The following is a 22,730-nucleotide window of genomic DNA, read 5'->3' on the forward strand; positions in this document are numbered from 1 at the left end:
TACAGTAAAAGCAAATCCGGTCGGGCTGAACACAGTGGGCAGGATCCATTCGAGCTGTGTCGTGATATAGCCCAATACAGAGGCGCCGCACACCCCTTATGCTTCACAGACGAAGTAATGGAACATCAATTCCCATAAGGTTTCAAACCTGTAAACATTGAATCATACAATGGCACTACAGACCCCGCGGTATGGATTGAGGACTTCCTCCTCCACATCCACATGGTCCGCGGTGATGACTTACATGCCATCAAGTACCTCCCACTAAAACTCAAAGGACCAGCGCGGCATTGGCTTAATAGCTTGCGAGCGGACTCCATTAGCTGTTAGGAAGATCTGGAAGCCGCATTCCTCGACAACTTTCAAGGCACTTATGTGCGACCACCAGATGCCGATGACTTGAGCCACATAATTCAGCAGCCAGAAGAGTCGGCCAGGCAATTCTGGACTCGGTTCCTCACAAATAAAAATCAAATCGTCGACTGTCCGGATGCGGAGGCCTTAGCGGCTTTCAAGCACAACATCCGAGACGAGTGGCTAGCCCGACACCTTGGTCAGGAAAAGCCGAAATCTATGGCAGCCCTCACGATGCTCATGACCCGCTTTTGTGCGGGAGAAGACAGCTGGTTGGCTCGCAGTAATAACATATCAAAGAACCATGGTACCTTAGATACCAAGTACGGCAATAGCAGGTCACGTTGCAACAAGCATAAGCGCCGCATTAACGGCGAAAGTACTGAGGATACGGCAGTCAATGCCAGATTCAAAGGCTCTAAACCCGGTCAGCGAAAAAGCCATTCAAACAAAGTACACCGGGTCCATCCAGCTTGGACCGTATACTCGATCGCTCGTGTCAAATACACGGCACCATAGACAAGCCAGCCAATCACACCAACAGGGATTGTTGGGTGTTCAAGCAGGCCGGCAAGTTAATTGCCGAAAACAAGGACAAGGGGCCGCATAGCGATGACGAGGAAGAACCCCGGCAGCCGCACACTGGAGGACAGAAGAGGTTTCCCCCACAAGTGCGGACGGTGAACATGATATACGCAACCCACATCCCCAAGAGGGAGCGGAAGCGTGCGCTCAGGGACGTATATGCGTTGGAGCCAGTCGCCCCAAAGTTCAACCCTTGGTCCTCCTGTCCGATCACCTTCGATCACCGGGACCACCCCACTAGTATCCGTCACGGCGGATTCGCCGCACTGGTCCTAGACCCAATCATCGACGGATTTCACCTCACTCGAGTCCTTATGGACGGCGGCAGCAGCCTGAACCTGCTTTATCAGGACACAGTGCGCAAAATGGGTATAGACCCCTCAGGGATCAAACCCACAAAGACGACCTTTAAGGGCGTCATTCCAGGCGTAGAGGCCCACTACACAGGCTCAATTACACTGGAAGTGGTCTTCGGATCCCTGGATAACTTACGAAGCGAAGAGTTAATCTTTGATATAGTCCCGTTCCGCAGTGGTTATCACGCGCTACTCGGACGAACCGCATTCGCTAGATTCAATGCGGTACCACATTATGCATACCTCAAGCTCAAGATGCCAGGACCTCGCGGAGTTATTACAGTCAATGGAAACACAGAGCGCTCTCTCCGAACAGAGGAGCACACCGCGACCCTTGCAGCAGAAGCGCAAAGCAGCCTCTCAAGGCAATCTACCAGTTCGGCGTTTCAAAACCCGGACACCTTCAAGCGCGCTCGGGGCAATCGGCAGACAGACCGCCTGGCACGATCTGAGCTCGTGTAGCAATACAGCGGCCACCCCAATCCTAGCCCAACGGTGTTATTCGTGCTGCATGTACTTAATTACGCATTAAAAATACCATGGGCACAAGAGGGGGGCACAACTGCGGCACGCCCCAAAACGCGGCCTAAACCGCACTAGGGGCTTCCCGTTTGGTTATTTTTCTTTTTCTTTCAGGACTTTAATCTCTGGAAACACTGTCCGGCAGCTCCATTGTCGAACACATGATACAGCAACCAAGGAGGCAGACAACTACGTTATACAACGGAATTCTTAGGTTGATTATAGATTTCATATCATTCCTCAGCTCGCCCTTGAAAGGGACGTAGTCCTACTCTTTTGCTTATTGCACTATCTGTATCACTCTGCTTTAATGCAATTTTTTAATAAACAATGCATGCCATTACGACTATTATTGCATTTTTGTTATATATATATATATATATATGCATTCATTAACGATGCCTTGCAACCGTACACTCTGGTACGGCCAATGCACCAGGGGCTTACGTACCTGCAATATGGTGTGAAAAGTCTGAACACTTTCACAAGTGCGGCACCCCGAACTTATAGCATTATATGCATCAGCTCCGAATCATGTCTTTGGTCAAATGTTGGGTTTGCTCGGCTCCTTTGTTTTGGTACCTTACGTTCCGCTCTATCGGCTAAGGTAGCGCTAGGAGAACTACTGCGATTGTGCCCCGGTTCTGCCGGGCTGAGCACCGTAGTAGAGAAAGCTAAAACTGACTGTCATGATAAGGCGCGAGACTAGTCGCTGTTCGGCGAGGTTTTTCGAGTCCTTAAAGACTTATGCCGCTTAGGGCGAGGGGCCGGCTCTGCTCGGCTTACAGGCATGTATCGCGCTCCGAATTCGGCCTTCCGAACACCAGGGGCTTCGCCAAAATTTAAAATTATAGAATTCTATGGCTAAGTAAGAGTGATAAAGCAATATTAGTCCGGTTGCCTTGTCCGTTGTGCTAAGCACCTCCCTTGAAGGACCCAAATATGGGAACAAGAGTGCTCAGGTTTATCCCGAACACCCCAGCACTAGCGGCATGGGGGCAGAAGACGAGGACTAGCCATCTCTCAGATTGGATAAACAGCCAAACAGAAGGTAATATTTTAAATTCAAACAAGCATTCCATGGCGCATATGTAACAAGTTTTCACACATACAGGACAAAACGAGCAAGTCTCATTCAAATATTACATTTTGTGAACACTCATCCGCGATAAGACGGGCACCCGGCAGAACACCCTCGTAGTACATCTCGGGGTGGCGGTGCTCCTTGCCCTCCGGTGGCCCCTCCTTGATCAGCTTCACGGCGTGTAGCTTGACCCACTGCATTTTTACACGGGCGAAAGCCCGGCGTGCACCTTCTATGCAGACGGATCGCTTGACGACCTCCAGCCAAGGGCAGGCATCCACAAGCCGCCTCACCAGTCCGAAGAAGCTGTTCGGAAGGGTGTCGCCAGGCCACAACTGGACTATGAAGCCCTTCATGGCCTGATCGACCGCCTTATGAAGCTCGGCCATCTGCTTCAGCTGGTCGCTCATTGGCACCGGATGTTCGGCCTCAGCATACTGAGACCAGAACAGCTTCTCCATCGAGCTTCCGTCCTCGGCCTGGTAGAATAGTGCGGCATCGGACACACTGCGGGGCAAATCTGCGAATGCTCCTGAAGAGCTCCGGATTCGGGTAAGTAATCGGTAATTCACTTTTACATGCTTGCTTTGCATATAGAAAGCCTTACCCACCGCTATCTTCTTCATCGCGTAGATCTCCTGAAGGGCCTTCTGGGCCTCGGCCTTGGCACTCTTCGCGCTCTCACGGGCCGCGGCAAGCTCAGACTCTCGCGTCTTCAAGTCAAGCTCCAATGCCTCGTGCTTCGTCATGAGAGCCTGGAGCTCTTGCTGCACCTCGCCCACCCGAGCCTCGTGCCTCTCTTGCTCGATGCGCTCCTTGTCCGCTGTATCTTCGGCCTTGGTCAGCGCTTGCTTCAGGGTCGCCACCTCGGTCGTGGCCCCTGTCAAAACATACACTGATCCTGTCATTTTGCAATCGCGTCCTTTTTATATACATATATCTATAGACGGGGTATTACTTACCTTCGTTCTCCTCGAGCTGCCTCTTGACAAGGCCGAGCTCTTTCTTAGACCCGTCGAGGTCCTGCTTCAGTACGGCGACCTCCGCAGTTAGTGCGGCGGACGCCAGCAGAGAAGCCTTCATATGCATATTGGCATACTTATATTAGACTCCTGCGATATTATTTGATCCTCTGTTCGGCTTTTCTTTGCGAACACCAAACAAAGCATCAGGGGCTACTGTCTATGCAGTAATACTTCTACTACATTTTAAAACACTTACCTCGAAGCCTGTTAGAAGGCTAGTACAGGCTTCAGTCAATCCGCTCTTGGCGGACTGAACCTTCTGGATCACCGCACTCATGATAGTGCGGCGCTCCTCCTCGATGGAAGCGCTGCGAAGCGCTTCCAACATAGTGTCCAGCGCCTCTGGATGGACAAAGGTCACCGGCACAGGCGTCTCACCCCCCCTTAGAAGGGGACCGCCAGCCCGAGCTTGGAACCGTTGGAGGGTCCGGCGCAGTGTTCAGTTGAGGGCCGAACTCGGAGCTCTCGGGGACCCCGTCCCCTCGGCTCCCAGAGTCTGGAAGGTCGCCTTGAGGCGCCTCCGGGACTATCCCCCCTCGATCCGATGCCTCTTGAGACAGCACCTCGGCATCGTTGGCTGGATGAGGGGAGGTGGCGGTCGGGACTGGATCGCTATCCATGTCCGACAAGCCCAGGGAGCCGTCTGAGGATACCTCGATATTGGCTCGGGGCGGCTTGCACAATTGAGTTCGGCGTTAGGGAAAGCAATGCGACAAAGGAATCCTATGGGTTACTTTGGTATCCGAATACTTATGATCTCCCTTGGGCTTGGCCCTGGGCAACCACTCGTCTTCACTTCGTCGGCGGCAGTGGAGCTGTCTGGAAGGAGCGTCCTTCCCTTCTTGGACCCTCTGGCCTCCCTAGTTGGGGCGGCCTTCCTTTTCTTGTCTCCCCTAGTCGGTGGGGGAGCCTCTTCTTCCTCTTCCTCGTCTTCGGGGGAAGAGTGCACCGCAGAGTCATTGGATGGTGAGTCTGACGATGCCTGGCGTCGGGAACTCTTTCGAGATCCCTTGGCCTTCTTGGTCTTCTCCGGCACCTTATAAGGGGCCGGAGTCAGCATCTTCATCAGAAGAGCTTCTGCGGGGCCTTCGGCAAGGGAGCCAGACAGTCGATCTGTCCGGCCATCTTCTGTCAATCCTGTCAAAATTACGGGAGTTTAGATCCCGCATAGAGTCAATCTATATAAAAATAAGTATCCCGTGAAAGGTAAAACAACTTACCGCGCTGGCTTGGCGCTTCGTGCTGAATCCGTGATCCTCAGTAATGGGGGGAGGGACCTTGGCGCTCTTAAACAGCACCCTCCAGGCATCTTCAGGAGTCGTGTCGAAGAGCCTGTTCAGAGTTCAGTGATGCGCCGGATTGAAGTCCCACAAAGTGAACTCCCGTTGTTGGCACGGGAGTATCCGACGGACGAGCATAACCTGGACTATGTTGACGAGCTTGAGCTTCTTGTCCACCATGTTTTGAATACATGACTGGAGTCCGGTCAGCTCTTTTGAATTACCCCAGGATAGGCCCTTCTCCTTCCGGGAGGTGAGCCTCATGGGGGTTCCAGATCGGAACTCAGGGGCCACTACCCATGCGGGGTCGCGCGGCTCGGTGATGTAGAACCACCCCGATAGCCACCCCTTTATGGTTTCCACAAAGGAGCCCTCGAGCCATGTTATGTTGGGCATCTTGCCCACCATGGCGCCACCGCACTCCGCTTGGCGGCCGCCCACCACCTTCGGCTTGACGTTGAAGGTCTTCAGCCATAGGCCGCAGTGGGGCTTGACGCGGAGAAAGGCCTCGCACACGACGATAAACACCGAGATTCGAGGATGAAGTTCGGGGCATCCAGGCCGTAATAGAACATGAGCCCCCGGACAAAGGGATGGAGAGGGAATCCTAGTCCGCAGAAGAAATGGGTGAGGAATACGACCCTCTCATGGGGCCTGGGGGTGGGGATGAGTTGCCCCTCATCTGGGAGCCAGTGCGCGATGTCGTCGGGCAGGTATCCGGCTCTCCTGAGTTTCTTGACGTCTCCCTCCGTGACGGAGGAGACAATCCACTTGCCTCCCGCTCCGGACATGGTTGGAGAAGGTTGAGATGGAAGTGAGGACTTGGGCGCTAGAGCTCGAGTGTGCGGGAGCGGATGAGCAGAGGAGGAAGAAGGCGTGGATAGAAAGGTGAATCCTTATCCCTTTATATGGGCGGACAAAATTAAGCGTCCCCACTTGCCTGATAAAACTCGCTTATCCCCCAAGCGCCGTAATTAATGGCGCGGTTGGGTTACCCACACCCGTATTGATGAGAATCCCGTAATAAGGGGACACGGTCTCTGTTTTGACAAGACGTGTCGAAAAACTGTCTCGCGTTATGTGTGGGGATGGTTAAAAGAAACGGTTCGAATAATCACCGGGCCATGACGTAACGTGATGTTGCCAAAACAAGCTAGCGGATTAGATCTGCGAAAACATTATTCTCTCTACGGTGAAATGTGGAACTTATTTTGGAGGGTCGGACACTATCCTCGTATTCAAATTCTTCTGTGATGTATTCGGAGAAGGAACCCGCCTTGCAATGCCGAAGACAACTGCGCGCTGGACTCATTGTCATTGAAGCCTGGTTCAGGGGCTACTGTGGGAGTCCTGGATTAGGGGGTCTCCGGATAGCCAGACTATCTCCATTGGCAGGACTGTTAGACTATGAAGATATAAGATTGAAGACTTCGTCTCGTGTCCGGATGGGACTCTACTTGGCGTGGAAGGCAAGCTAGGCAATACGTATATGGATATCTCCTCCTTTGTAACCGACCTTGTGTAACCCTAACTGAGGGAGTCCTGGATGAGGGGGTGTCCGGATGGCCGGACTATACCTTCACCCGGACTCCTGGACTATGAAGATACAAGATTGAAGACTTTGTCCCGTGTCCGAAAGGGACTTTCCTTGGCGTGGAAGGCAAGCTTGGCGATACGGATATGTAGATCTCCTACCATTGTAACCGACTTTGTGTAACCCTAACCCTCTCCGGTGTCTATATAAACTGGAGGGTTTTAGTCCGTAGTACAGGATACATAACAACAATCATACCATAGGCTAGCTTCTAGGGTTTAGCCTCTCCGATCTCGTGGTAGATCTACTCTTGTACTACCCATATCATCAATATTAATCAAGCAGGACGTAGGGTTTTACATCAATCAAGAGGGCCCCAACCTGGGTAAAACTTCGTGTCCCTTGCCTCCTGTTACCATCCGGCCTAGACGCACAGTTCGGGACCCCCAACCCGAGATCCGCCGGTTTTGACACCGACATTAGTGCTTTCATTGAGAGTTCCTCTGTGTCGTCGCTGTTAGGCTTGATGGCTCCTACGATCATCAATAGCGATGCAGTCCAGGGTGAGACCTTCCTCCCCGGACAAATCTTCGTCTTCAGCGGCTTCGCACTACGGGCCAATTCACTTGGCCATCTGGAGCAGATCGAAAGCTATGCCCCTGGCCGTCAGGTCAGATTTGGAAGTTTAAGCTACACGGCTGACATCCGCGGGGACTTGATCTTCGACGGATTCGAGCCACTACCGAGCACGCCGCACTGTCATGACGAGCATGATCTAGCTCTGTCGCCGAATAGTGCCCCGGAGGCCGCACCCGCATCGGCTTCGACCCTTAATTCGGAGCCAACTGCCCCGATCGGGGATGGGTGGTTGGACGCTGCCTCGAGGGCTGCGATCCCAAGGGTGATTGAGCCGAACACCAGCCCCGCACTCCGCGAGGCTCGTGACTCCAAGGAGTCGGACTCCTCTCCGGACTCCGAACCCTCCGTGCCCCTGCCGATCGAATCCGATTGGGCGCCGATCATGGAGTTTACTGCCGCGAACATCTTTCAGCACTCGCCTTTCGGCGATATTCTGAAGACACTAAAGTCTCTCTCTTTATTAGGAGAGCCCTGGCCGGACTACGGTTAGCAAGGTTGGGATACGAATGATAAAGAAATTCAAAGCCCACCCACCACCCACTTTGTAGCCACTGTTGACGATTTAACCGATATGCTCGACTTTGACTCCGAAGACATCGACGGTATGGACGCCGATGCAGGAGATGATGAAGAACCAACTCCTATTGGGCCCTGGAAAGCCACCTCGTCATATGACATATACATGGAGGACACCCCAAAAGAAGGAAATGGTGATGGAACAGCGGAGGATGACCCCTCCAAGAAACAGCCTAAGCGCCGGCGTCAGCGGTGCCGCTCAAAATCCCACCAAAGCAAATACGGTGATTCCAGCATGGGAGATAATAATACTCCGGAGAGTGCCGAAGAAAACCCCCTCCAGCAAGATTCAGCACAGGAGGATGGAGAAGCCAACCCTCATGAGAGAGCGGCAGACAGAGAGGTTGAGTACGATAATTATATGCCTCCCTCCGAAGATGAGGCAAGCCTCGACGACAACGAATTCGTCGTGCCAGAGGATCCCGTCGAGCAAGAGCATTTTCAACACAGGCTTATGGACACGGCAACAAGCCTCAAGAAAAAACAACAACAGCTTAGAGCTGATCAAGATTTGCTAGTCGACAGATGGACTGAAGTCCTTGCGGCCGAAGAGCATAAACTCGAACGCCCCTCCAAGAGCTACCCAAAGCGCAGGTTGCTACCCCGATTGGAGGAGGAAGCACTTAAACCTACATCACCAACACTTGATACGGTCGACCGGCCACCTCGTGGCCATGACAGAGAGGCCTCTCGGCCCTCCACTCAAGCCGCACCCCGTACCAAGGCACGGGAAAATGCGCCTAACCTGCGAGATATGTTGGAGGACAAGGCAAGGCAAACAAGATCGATCTACGGATCGCGTGGGCGCCCCAAGACTCGAGACGGTAACCGTCACACCGGACACAAATCCGGTAGGGCCGAACACAGTAGACAAAGCTCATTGGAGCTACGTCATGATATAGCCCTGTACAGAGGCGCCGCACACCCACTATGCTTCACAGACGAAGTAATGGATCATCAAATCCCCGAGGGTTTCAAACCCATAAACATCGAATCATATGATGGCACAACAGATCCTGCGGTATGGATCGAGGATTATCTCCTTCATATCCACATGGCTCGTGGCGATGATCTCCACGCCATCAAATACCTCCCACTCAAGCTTAAAGGACCAGCTCGGCATTGGCTTAACAGCTTGCCAGCAGGATCAATCAGTTGTTGGGAGGGCCTGGAAGCCGCATTCTCGACAATTTCCAGGGCACTTATGTGCGACCACCAGACGCCGATGACCTAAGCCACGTAATTCAGCAGCCAGAGGAATCGGCCAAGCAATTCTGGACACGGTTCCTAACAAAGAAAAATCAAATAGTCGACTGTACGGACGCAGAGGCCCAAGCATCCTTCATGCACAATATCCGTGACGAGTGGCTTGGCCGGCACCTTGGACAGGAAAAGCCGAAATCTATGGCAGCACTCACGACACTCATGACCCGCTTTTGTGCGGGGGAAGACAGCTGGCTTGCTTGTAGCAACAATATGACCAAGAACCCTGGTAATTCGGATACCAGGGACAGTAGTGGCAGGTCGCGCCGCAACAAGCAGAAGCGCTGCATTAACGGCAACAATGCTGAGGATACGACAGTTAATGCCGGATTCAGAGGCTATAAATCCGGTCAGCGGAAAAGGCCAGTCAAAAGAAATCCTAGGGGCCCGTCCAGTTTGGACCGAATACTCGACCGCTTGTGCCAGATACATGGCACCCCCGAAAAGCCGGCCAATCACACCAACAGGGATTGTTGGGTGTTCAAGCAGGCAGGCAAGTTAAATGCCGAAAATACCGACAAGGGGCTGCATAGCGATGACGACGAAGAGCCCGGGCCGCCGAACAACAGTGGACAGAAGGGTTTTCCCCCACAAGTGCGAATGGTGAACATGATATACGTAACCCACATCCCCAAGAGGGAGCGGAAGCGCGCGTTAAGGGACGTATACGCGGTAGAGCCAGTCGCCCCAAAGTTCAACCCATGGTCCTCCTTCCCTATCACCTTTGATCGAAGGGACCATCCCACTAGCACCCGTCATGGCGGATTCGCTGCATTGGTTCTAGACCCAATTATTGACGAATTTCATCTCAGTAGAGTCCTTATGGACGGCGGCAGCAGCCTGAACTTGCTTTACCAGGATACAGTGCGGAAAATGGGCATAGATCCCTCGAGGATTAAGCCCACCAAAACGACCTTTAAAGGCGTAATACCAGGTGTGGAGGCCAACTGTACAGGCTCAGTCACACTTGAAGTGGTCTTCGGATCTCCGGATAATTTCTGAAGCGAGGAGTTAATCTTCGACATAGTCCCCTTCCGCAGTGGCTATCACGCACTGCTCGGGCGAACCGCATTCGCCAAGTTCAACACGGTACCTCACTACGCATACCTTAAGCTCAAGATGCCAGGCCCTCGAGGAGTAATTACGGTCAATGGAAACACCGAACGCTCCCTCCGAATGGAGGAGCACACGCGGCCCTTGCAGCGGAAGTAGAAAGCAGCCTCTCCAGGCAGTTCTCCAGCCCGGCCATTAAACGTCCAGACACCGTCAAGCGCGCCCGAAGTAACCTACTACCAGACCGCCTGGCACGTTCTGAGCAGGCGTAGCAATGCGGCCCCAACCCCAGCCCTCGCAAAAATGTGACGCTAGTGCTTCGCGTACATAACTACACTCTAGAAATACCATGGGTACAGGGGGAGGGGCACCATCACGGCACACCCGAAACACGGCTTAAACCGCACCAGGGGCTGCCGATTTTTTAATTTTCTCTTACTTTCAGGACTCCATTCTTCGGAAGGCCTGTTCGGCAGTTCAATTGCCGCACAAACGATGCAAGAACCAGGGAAGCAGACAAGCCATGCCACATTACAGAACTCCCAGGTGGTCTATATCACGAGCAGTATACTTGTTTCGCATACCATTCCGCGTCCTACCCCTGGAACGGACATGTTAAATAGTCCAACCTTTTGCTTATCGCATTATTTGTATCGTTCTGCTTTGATCGCAGCCCTTTTTAATAAACAATTCATAGCTTTTGTCTATTTTTGCATTACTCTTTTTTTACAAATATATGTTCCTTAACGACATGTTGCGCCCGTACACTTTGGTACGGCCAAAATACGCCAGGGGCTTTAGTACCACTCAATATGGTGTGAGAAGTCCGAACACTTTAACAAGTGCGGCACCCCGAACTTATAGCATTATATGCATCGGCTCCGAATCATGTCTTGGGTCAATAGTTGGGTTTGCCCGGCTCCTATATTTTGGTGCCTTACGTTCCGCTTTGTCGGCTAAGGTAGCGCTAGGAGAACTACTGCGATTGTGCCCCAATTGAGCTGGGTCGAGCACCTCAGTAGAGAAAGCTAAAACTGACTGTCATGATGAAGCGAGAGCTGGTCGCTGTTCGAGAGGTTTTTCGAGTCCCCAAAGACTTATGCCGCTTAGAGCGAGGAGTCGGCTCTGTCTGGCCAAGGCGTGGATAGCGCCCTGAACTCGGTCTTCCGAATACCAGGGGCTTCGCTGAAATTTAAAATTATAGAATTCTATGGCTAAGTGAGAGTGTTCATGCATTATAGTCCGATTTCCTTGTTCGTTGTGCTGAGTGCCTCCCTTGAAGGACCCAAACATGGGAAAAAGAGCGCTCAGGTTTATCCCCGAACACCCCAGCACTAGCGGCACGGGGGCAGAAGCCGACGACTCGCCATCTCTCAAAATTGATAAACAACCGCACAGAAGGTAATATTTTAAATTCCAACAGCATTGCTTAGCACATATGAACAAGTTTTCAGCGCACGGGACAAAACGAGCGAGTTTTACTCAAAAATTACATCCCTGGAACATTCATCCGCCATAAGGCAGGCACCCTTCAGAACATCCTTATAATAATTCTCGGGCATGCGATGCTCTTTCCCCGACAGTGGCCCGTCCTTCACAAGCTTCTCAGCATTCAGCTTGCCCCAGTGCACCTTAGCACGGGCAAGGGCCCTACGGGCACCTTCAATGCAGACGGAGCGCTTGATGACTTCGAGCCCTGGACAGGCCCCCACCAGCTGCCGCACCAGCCCGAAATAGCTCCCAGGCAGAGCCTCTCCAGGCCACAGCCGAACTATGAGGCCCGTCATGGCCTGTTCGGCCGCCTTGTGGAGCTCGACCAGTTGCTTCAGTTGGTCGCTCAGGGGCACGGGGTGTCCGGCCTCAGCATACTGAGACCAGAACACCTTCTCTGTCGAGCTGCCCTCCTCGGCTCGATAGAATGCGGCGGCATCGGACACGCTACGAGGAAGATCTGTGAATGCCCCTGGAGAGCTCCGGATTCGGGTAAGTAACAAGTAACTCACGTTATTTGTTTGCTTTGCATAAAGAATGCCTTACCCGCTGCTATCTTTTTCACCGCATCCAACTCCTGGAGGGTCTTCTGGGATTTGGCCTTGGCAGACTTGGCATTTTCAATAGCCACCGCGAGCTTGGACGCTCGCGTCTTTGAGTCAAGCTCCAAACTCTCATGTTTTTTCATGAGAGCCTGGAGCTCTTGCCGCACCTTGCCAACCTGGGCCTCATACTTATCCCGCTCGGTGCGCTCTGTGGCCGCCCTCTTCTCGGCCTAGAGCAGCGCTTGCTTAAGGGTCGCCACCTCAGATGTGGCCCCTACAATAGCCACAATAATCCTGTCATTTTTTGCAATTGCACCTTTTTTATATATATTTAAACAAGGTATTTCTTACCTTCCTTGTCCTCGAGCTACTTCTTGGCACGCCCGAGCTCTTGCTCGGACTGCTCGAGGTTCTGCTTTAGCGTGTCCACTTCCGTAGTCACTGCGACGGACACCAGCAGAGAAGCCTGCATACGCATATTGACTCCTTTTTGTTAGACTCCTGCAAATTTTATTTGATCCTCTATTTGGCTTTTCTTCCCGAACGCCAAACAGAGCATCAGGGGCTACTGTCTATGCGGTAATTTTATTTACACATTCTTTACTTACCTCAAAGCCTGTTAAAAGGCTAGCACAAGCTTCAGTCAGTCCACTCTTGGCGGACTGAACCTTCTGGACCACAACACTCATAATGGTGCGGTGCTCCTCATCGATGGAGGCGCCTTTGAGCGCCTCCAACAGATTGTCCGGCGCCTCCGGTTGGACGGGGATCACCGGCACGGTGGGCTTGCTCCTCTTGGAAGGAGGTCGCCCGCCGGACTCTGGAACCTTTGAAGGTTCCGGAGCGGTGTCCGGCCTAGAGCCGTACTTGGAACCCTGGGGGGTTTTATCCCCTTTACTCCTGGAGTCCGGGAGGTCGCCTTGCGGCGCCTCCAGGACCACCTCCTCCTAGCTTGGAACCTGTTGGGACAACACTTTGGTGTCGTCCGTAGGGTGGGGGGAGGTAGTCGTCGGAAGCGAATTCACATCCAACGAGTCCAGTGAACCGCTTGATGACGCATCGAGCCGGTCTTTGGGTGGGTTGCATAATCATATTCGACATAAGGGAAAGTTGTGCAATAAAGGAATACTATGAATTACTCTGGTATCCGGATACTTACGATTTCGCCAGCGGCTTGGCCCTGAGCGGCCACTCCTCTCCGCCGTCGTCGGCGTCGATGGAGTAGTCCGGAGAAAGGGTTTTCCCCTTCTTGGACTCTTCGGCCTCCCCAGTGAGGGCGGCCTTCCTTTTCTTCTCTCCTCCCGCTGGAGGGGGAGAGGTCTCTTCTTCCTCCTCCTCGTCTTCACGGGAGGAATGCGCCTTGGAGCCGTCGGATGATGAACCCGACACCTCCTGGCGCCGGGCACTTTTTCGAGTCCCCGTGGCCTTCTTCGTGGCCTTCTTCTCCGGCACCACATAGGGTGCCGGAACTAGCAGCTTCGCCAAGAGGGCATCGGCTGGGTCTTCGGGCAAAGGAGCCGGACAGTCGATCTCTCCAGACTTCGCCTACCAATCCTGTCAAAGGTAAGGGAGCTTAGATCCCGCATAGAGTTAAACTATGAAAAACCAATACCCTGTAAAACGTACAAACAACTTACCGCGCTAGCGTGACGCTGCGCGCTGAATCCGCTATCCTCGGTAGCGGAAGCGGGAGCCTCGGCGCCCTTGAAAAGCACCTTCCAGGCATCTTCGTACATCGTGTCAAAGAGCCTACTCAGATTTTGGTGTTGCGCTGGGTTGAATTCCCACAGATTGAAGGCCCGTTGTTGACACGGGAGGATCCAGCGGATGAGCATAACCTGGACTACGTTGACAAGCTTGAGCTGCTTGTCCACCAGGGTTTGGATGCATGTTTGCAGTCCAGTCACCTCTCCTTTGTTGCCCCACGACATGCCCGTCTCTTTCCAGGACGTGAGCCGCGTTGGGGGTCCGGACCAGAACTCGGGGGCTGCGAGCCACTCAGGGTCGCGCGGCTCGGTGATGTGAAACCACCCCGATTACCACCCCTTTAGGGTCTCCACAAAGGAGCCCTCAAGCCATAAGACGTTGGGCATATTGCCCACCATGGCGCCTCCGCACTCCGCCTGGTTGCCGCGCACCACCTTTGGCTTGACATTGAAAGTCTTGAGCCATAGGCCGAAATGGGGGTGGATGCAGAGGAAAGCCTCACCCACGACGATAAACGACGAGATGTTGAGGATGAAGTTTGGGGCCAGATCATGGAAATACAAGCCGTAGTAGAACATGAGTCCCCGGATGAATGGGTGGATAGGAAAGCCCAGTCCGCGGAGGAAGTGGGGAAGGAACACTACCCTCTCATGGGGCCTTGGGGTGGGGAGGAGCTGCCCCTCTTCGGGAAGCCGGTACGTGATTTCGTTAGACAGGTATCCAGCCTTCCTCAGTTTTTTGATGTGCCCCTCCGTGACGGAGGAGACCATCCACTTGCCTCCCGCTCCGGACATGGCTGGAGAAGGTTGAGGTGGGGAGTGCGGACTTGGGCGCTGGAGCTCGAGTGCGCGAAAATGGATAGGCAAAGGAGGAAGAAGGCGTAGGTGAAAAGGTGGATCCTTATCCCCTTATATGGGTGGACGCAACTACGTGTCCCCACCTGCCTGGTAAAACTCACTTATCTCCAAGCGCCGTAATCAATGATGCGGTTGGGTTACCCACGCCCGTATTGATGAGAATCCCGAAATAAGGGGACACGATCTTTGCTTCGACGAGACGTGCCAAGGAAACCGCCTCGCATGACACGCTGAGGTGGGACAATAAAATGATTCGAATAAAGTCTTGGCCGTGGTGCGATGTCACACTACGGAATACATCAGCAGATTAGATTTTTGTAAATATTATTCTCTCTATGGCAATATGTGGATACTTATTTTGCAGAGCCGGACACTATCTTTGTGTTCAAAATCTTTTATGAAGTACTTGGAGGAGGAACCCGCCTTGCAATGCCGAAGACAATCTGCGCGCCAGACTCGTCGTCATTGAAGCCTGGTTCAGGGGCTACTGAGGGAGTCCTGGATTAGGGGGTGTCCGGATGGCCGGACTATACCTTCAGCCGGACTCCTGGACTATAAGATACAAGATTGAAGACTTCGTCCCATGTCCGGAAGGGACTTTCCTTGGCGTGGAAGGCAAGCTTGGCGATACGGATATGTAGATCTCCTACCATTGTAACCGACTTTGTGTAACCCTAACCCTCTCCGGTGTCTATATAAACCGGAGGGTTTTAGTCCGTAGGACAGGATACAGAACAACAATCATACCATAGGCTAGCTTCTAGGGTTTAGCCTCTCCGATCTCGTGGTAGATCTACTCCTGTACTACCCATATCATCAATATTAATCAAGCAGGACGTAGGGTTTTACCTCCATCAAGAGGGCCCGAACCTGGGTAAAACTTCGTGTCCTTGCCTCCTGTTACCATCTGGCCTAGACGCACAGTTCGGGACTCCCTACCCGAGATCCGCCGGTTTTGACACCGACACTAACCCTCTCCGGTGTCTATATAAACCGAAGGGTTTTAGTCCGTAGGACAACAATCACAACATACAATCATACCATAGGCTAGCTTCTAGGGTTTAGCCTCTCTGATCTCGTGGTAGATCTACTCTTGTAACACCCATATCATCAATATTAATCAAGCAGGACGTAGGGTTTTACCTCCATCAAGAGGCCCGAACCTGGGTAAAACTTCGTGTCCCTTATCTCCTGTTACCATCCAGCCTAGACACACAGTTCGGGACCCCCTACCCGAGATCCGCCGGTTTTGGCACTGACAGGCTCCCTTGCGGATAACTCCACATGGGATGTCGATAGTAGTCCGAAGCGAATGCCCCGGACCAGGCCTCGGGCTGCCTCGTAAGTACCAAAAAAAACCTATGCACCTCCAAATACCTGGCCTTTCCAGTTTACAATATTAATATGCTTAAGTTATGCCATTACTATCCGGCCCACGACGGCTCCCCATGATCCTCGACAGAGGGTTCGCTAGACTCAAAGGAGATGGCTAGCATGTCTACGCCGCTTGCTCACTCTGTCTCGCCCAAAGGTGATGACGAGGTGGTGTCCCAAAGGACCTTCCTAGACCATGGGGAGGTTCCGAAGATCGTCGTGGTCGTGCCCCAGGATGACTCCTTGGCTGCCGGACACATTGGGGAAAAAGCCCCCATGGGGACTGGTGATGGGGACCGAATTCCATTCAGCCCTCAGCCGGATACCATTCCGGAGACCTACACAGCTCCGGAGTCCAGCAAGCAGCATTCCCCGAAAGGAGGAGGTGTGCCTGTTGCGCCAGTGACCTCTGTCCAACCAGAGGCACCGGATAATCTGCTGGAAGCACTGCGAGGCGCCTCCATTGTGGATGAACACCGTGTCCTTATGGGTACGGTGATCAAAAAGGTTCAATCCACAAAAAGCGGACTAACCGAGGCCTACGCTTAGCCTTTTAACAGGCTTTGAGGTAATAATTGTAGAAAGAATATCACAGTGTGGACAGTAGCCCATCATGCTCTGTTCGGTGTTCGGAAAGAAAAGGCCGAACAGAGGATCAAAACGTTTTTTGCATAAGTCTAACATAAGATGTCTATGTGAATAAGCAGGCGTCGCTGCTGGCTGCTGCCACACATACTGCGGAGGTCTCCGGCCTGAAGCAGAGCCTAGAGCGGGCCAACGAAGAGCTCTACCTCGTAAAGAAGCAGCTGGAGGACAGCCAAGGTATGCAGTAACCTGTGCATATATTTAGGAAGGATGAATGTTTCGTGCTGACTAAAGTGTCATGAACTTTATTAGGGGCCCAACTGAGGTGGCGGCCCTCAGGAAGGCATTAGCCGAGGTCGAGGACAAAGCGGCCAAGGAGCACGCCGCGCGCGAAAAGAACGAGACTCGGGTCAGGGAGGTCCAGCAAGAGCTCCAGGACGCCATCAAGAAGTACAAGTCCTTGGAGCGTGATTCTAAGATGCAAGCGTCCGAACTTGTGAACGCCCACCGGAGCGCACAAGAGGCTCGAGCCGAGGCCCAGAGCGCCCTTCAGGAAATCCAAGCGGCCAAAAAGATCGCGGCGGGTAAGGCTTTCATTATGCAAAGAAAATCTATGAAGGAAGCGTTCCTTTTACTTGCCCACATTTGAAGCTCTCCAGGGGCGTTTATGGATTTGCCGCGCAGCGTATCAGATGCTGCCGAGTTCTATCGAGCCGAAGAAGGGCGTTCTATGGAGAAGCTGTTCTGGTCTCAATGTCTTGGACCAGAACATTCGTTGTCCTTCAGCGACCAGCTGAAACAGCTGGTCGAGCTGCACAAGGCGGCCGAGCTAGCCATGAAGGAGCTGATAGTCTGACTATGGCCTGCCGCACCGATACCCAACAGCTACTTCAGACTTGTGAAGCGGCTTGTTGATGCCTGCCCACGGCTTGAGGTTATAAAGTGGTCGGTCTGTATCGAAGGTGCATGGATGGCCTTTGCCCGCGTCAAGACGCACTGGGCAAAGATGGATGCCAAGAAGCCTATGAACGAGGGGCCTCCTAAGGGCAAGGAGCATCGCCGACCCGAGTTATATTTTGATGGTGTCCTGGAGGGATCCCACCTTGTGGCGGAGCAATTTACAAAGGATGTTATATTCCCATGAAAACATTCGTATTATCCTGTCCTGTAATATGGAACAATGATGTTATGTAATATAATGCTTATGATTTTAAAATTTTGCCTCCTATGCGGCCATTTATGAAATCCGAGGGTTGACCAGTCGTCGGCTTCTACCCCCACGTAGATAGTATGGGGGTGTTCGGGATAAATCTAAACACTCTTTACTCCATATTCTGGTCCTTAAAGGAGGTGTTTAGCGCAACGAACAAGGCAATTAGACTTTACGGCCTTTATCGCCCTCACTTAGCCATAGGAGTTTGACAATGAAGATTTTGGCGAAGCCCCTTGAATTCGGAAGGCCGAACTTGGGGCGTTACACGCACCTGATCAGATAAAAAACTGATTCCTCGCATAAAGCAGAAAAATTCTCTAAGGATTTGAAACCTCTCGAGCAGCTGACCGACTCGCGCTGCATCGTGACAGTCAATTTTCGGCTTTCTCTACTGAGGCGCTCGTTTGAAATAACCGGTACACAATCACAGTAGTTCTCCCTTTACTACCCTAGCCGATATAGCGGAACATAAGGTAGTATGCACAGGAGTCGGGCAACCCAACTATTGACCAAAGACATGATTCAGAGCCGATGCATATAATGTTATAAGTTCGGGGTGCCGAACTGCACTGAAAAAGGTGTTCGGACTTTATTGCCGTACTGCGGGGCGCGAAAGCCCCTGGTGAAGTAAAATGTACCAAAGTGTATGTGTGCAATGAGTAATAAATACAAAGGTAAGGAAAAAGGAAAATTAAGTAATAAGCTGACGCTACCATTTATTTACTATTGTAATGTGATTAGTACGTCGAAGCGTACTTGTACCAGTAATGCGATAAGCAAGTAAGGTTATTTAACATGCCATGACCAAGAGCGAGCTGCGTGCCGGTATGTAAAATAGGTATAGCAATCGTTAGCAGAGACCACCTGGGGATTCCCTTGTATGCCAAAGCTCCTTGCCTCCTTGGTGTGACCCACAAATGGGTTGTCAGAAGAAACCTCGAAAAGAGAAAAACCTGAAAATGAAAAGCAAAAGTGAAGGTGTGCGGATCCTAGGGTCGGTCGAGCCGTACTGTGGATCGCGAGCTAGCTATGCCTCCGTCAATACCCATGGGATTTTGAGTGTGTAGTTATGTATGCGCGATACAAATGTCGTTGTTTGATCGGGACTGGGACGGAGGCCAAATTGCTAATTAAGCTCTTGACGAGCCGTGTTGTCTTACTGCGGAATAGTCCAGACTCTTTTAATGGTGTCCAAGGGCTTGGTCGTTGAACAAAGGTTCTGCCAGAAAAGACCGCGCTGTATTTCTGCTGCTAAGGCTATTGTGTGCTCCTCGATACGGAGGGAGCGTTCCGTATTTCCTTGATTGTTATGACGCCACCTGGTCTGGGCATCTTGAGCTTGAGATAAGCGTAGTGAGGTACCGCATTGAATCGAGCGAATGCAGTTCGTCCGAGCAGTGCATGATAGCCCCTGCGGAAGGGGATGATATCGAAGATTAACTCCTCGCTTCAGAAGTTATCCGGAGATCCGAAGACGACCTCTAGTGTGATTGAGCCCGTACAGCGGGCCTCTACACCTGGTATGACTCCTTTAAACGTAGACCTTGTGGGTTTGATCCGTGATGGGTTAATGCCCATTTTGCGTACTGTGTCCTGATATAGCAGATTGAGGTTGCTGCTGCTGTCCATGAGGACTCGCGTTAGGTGGAATCTATCGATGATTGGGTCTAGGACTAGTGCGGCTGATCCGCCATGCCGGATACTGGTCGGATGATCTCGATGGTCAAAAGTGATCGGGTTAGATGACCACGGATTGAATTTTGGGGCGACTCGCTCTATCGCATAGATGTCCCTTAGTGCGCGCTTGTGCTCCCTCTTGGGGATGTGTGTAGCATATATCTTGTTCACCATTTTGACTTGAGGGGGAGACTTCTTCTGTCCCTTGTGGTTGTCTGTAGGGGCTCCTCGTCATCGTCCTAGCTTTGCGACCCCTTTTCCTTATTCTCGGCGTTTAACTTGCCGGCTTGCTTAAGAACCCAACAATCTCTATTGTTATGATTGGCTGGTTTGTGAGGGGTGCCATGGATGTGGCACGAGCGGTCAAGTATGCGGTCCATGCTAGATGGTCCCTGATTGTTTCTTTGATACGGATTTTTCTGCTGACCGGACTTGGAGCCGCTGAATCCGACGTTTACAGTAGTTTCATCGGTGTTATCGCCATTGCTTCGGTGTTTGTGTCTGCTGTGTCAGAGCTTGCTGTTGCTAATTTTGGCCTCGGAGGGGCCTACCTCGCTGGCCGTATTTTTACTATGAGCCAGCCAACTGTCCTCACCCGCACAAAAGCGGGTCATGAGGGTTGTGAGGGCGGCCATGGATTTCGGCTTTTCTTCGCCAAGGTGGCGGGCGAGCCATTCCTCGTGGATGCTATGTTTAAAGGACGCCAGGGCTTCTCCATCCGAACAGTCGACGATCTGGTTCTTTTTAGTTAGGAACCTAGTCCAGAATTTCCCGGTTGACTCCCAGGGCTGTTGAACTATGTGACTTAAGTCATCGGTGTTCGGCGGCCGGACATATGTACCTTGAAAGTTGTCGAGAAAGGCTTCTTCCAAGTCCTCCCAGCTACCGATGGAATTTTCAGGAAGGCTGTTTAACCAGTGCCGAGCTGGCCCTTTGAGTTTTAGTGGGAGGTATTTGATAGCATGGAGGTCATCTCCGCGGGCCATGTGAATGTGGAGGATGAAATCCTCGAGCCATAGGTGTAAAGCGCATGAAGAAACTCCATTCAGATGGACTTTTGGAATAACTTGATTATGAATTATTTGATACCTGCGAACCATGCCTCATGGGAAAGATGACTAAAACTCCGTTCTGCGGAACAACGGAGCGAGCCAATGACTTATTGGAAACAATACATACCGATGTATGCAGTCCAATGAGTGTTGAGGATCGCAGCGGGTATCTTTATTTTCTGACCTTCACAGATGATTTGAGCAGATATGAGTATATCTACTTAATGGAACACAAGTCTGAAACGTTTGAAAAGTTCAAAGAATTTTAGAGTGAAGTGGAAAATCATTGTAACAAGAAAATAAAGTTTCTATGATCTGACCACGGAGGTGAATATTCTAGTTACAAGTTTGGCCTCCATTTAAAACAACGTGGAATAGTTTCACAACTCACGCCACCTGGAACACCACAGCGTAATGGTGTGTCTGAACATCGTAACCGTACTTTATTAGATATGGTGTGATCTATGATGTCTCTTACCGATTTACCACTATCGTTTTGGGGTTATGCATTAGAGACAACTGCATTCATGTTAAATAGGGCACCATCTAAATCCGTTGAGACGACACCGTATGAATTGTGGTTTGGCAAGAAACCTAAGCTATCGTTTCTTAAAGTTTGGGGTTGCGATGCTTATGTGAAAAACCTTCAGCCTGATAAGCTCTAACTCAAATCGGAGAAGTGCGTCTTCATAGGATACCCCCTATGTCCATGCATAATGGGGGAGGGAGAGTTCATTGATAGAACAAGACTCCCCCTATGTCCATGCCTACACCTAAACAAGACATCAAGATGAGTATGGTGGGGTGTGCAAAGTTTCAAGCCACATTGCTCAAATCAATGATATTTAGCTCATGCCTTAACTCGTGAAATCTTGCTTCATCCAAGGGCTTCGTGGAAATATCTACAAGGTTATCATGAGTGTTGACATAGTTGAGCTCAATCTCCCCTCGCCTAATGTCATCCCGGATGAAGTGATACAGAATCTCAATATGCTTCATCTTGAAGTGTTGCACCTGGTTGATAGAAATCTTGATGTCACTTCCATTGTCACACCAAAGAGGCACTTTGTCACAAATGACACCGTAATCCTTTAAAGTTTGCCTCATCCATAGAAGTTGAGCACAACAACTACCGGCGGCCACATACTCGGCCTCGGTGGAGGAGAGAGACACACAACTTTGCTTGTTAGAAGACCAACTCACCAAAGAGCAACCAAGAAATTGGCACCCTCCGGAAGTTGACTTCCTATCCACTTTGTCTCCCGCCCAATCCGAGTCCGAAAAGCCCACGAGGTTGAAGTTTGCTCCTCTTGGGTACCATAAGCCAAAGTTTGGGGTATGAGCCAAATATTGAAAGATTCGCTTGACCACCACATAGTGGCTTTCCTTGGGTGAGGCTTGAAACCGTGCACAAATTCCCACACTTAACATGATATTGGGTTTAGATGCACAAAGGTAAAGCAAGGAGCCAATCATGGAATGATATACCTTTTGATCCACCGCTTTACCATTGGGATCAATGTCAAGTTGGCATTTGACGGACATTGGAGTAGAAGCCGGCTTGACATCACTTAGCTTGAATCTCTTGAGCATGTCTTGAGTGTATTTGGCTTGGTTGATGAAGGTTCCTTCTCTTCTTTGCTTGATTTCGAACTCGAGAAAGAACTTCAACTCTCCCATCATGGGCATCTTAAACTTTGAGGTCATTAGAACGGCAAACTCCTCATTGAAAGCTTTGTTAGGAGAACCAAAGATAATATCATCAACATATAGTTGGCATACAAACAACTCCCCTTTTACCTTCTTAGTAAAAAGAGTGGGGTCAATTTTCCCAATTTCAAACCCACGATCTTGCAACCCACGATCAAACGCACGTGGGGCTTGTTTAAGGCCATAGAGTGCCTTATCGAGTTGGTACACATGATTGGGGAACTCGGGATCCTCAAACCCCAGGGGTT

Source organism: Triticum aestivum, chromosome 6A, assembly GCF_018294505.1.
Source record: "Triticum aestivum cultivar Chinese Spring chromosome 6A, IWGSC CS RefSeq v2.1, whole genome shotgun sequence".
Lineage (NCBI taxonomy): Eukaryota > Viridiplantae > Streptophyta > Magnoliopsida > Poales > Poaceae > Triticum > Triticum aestivum.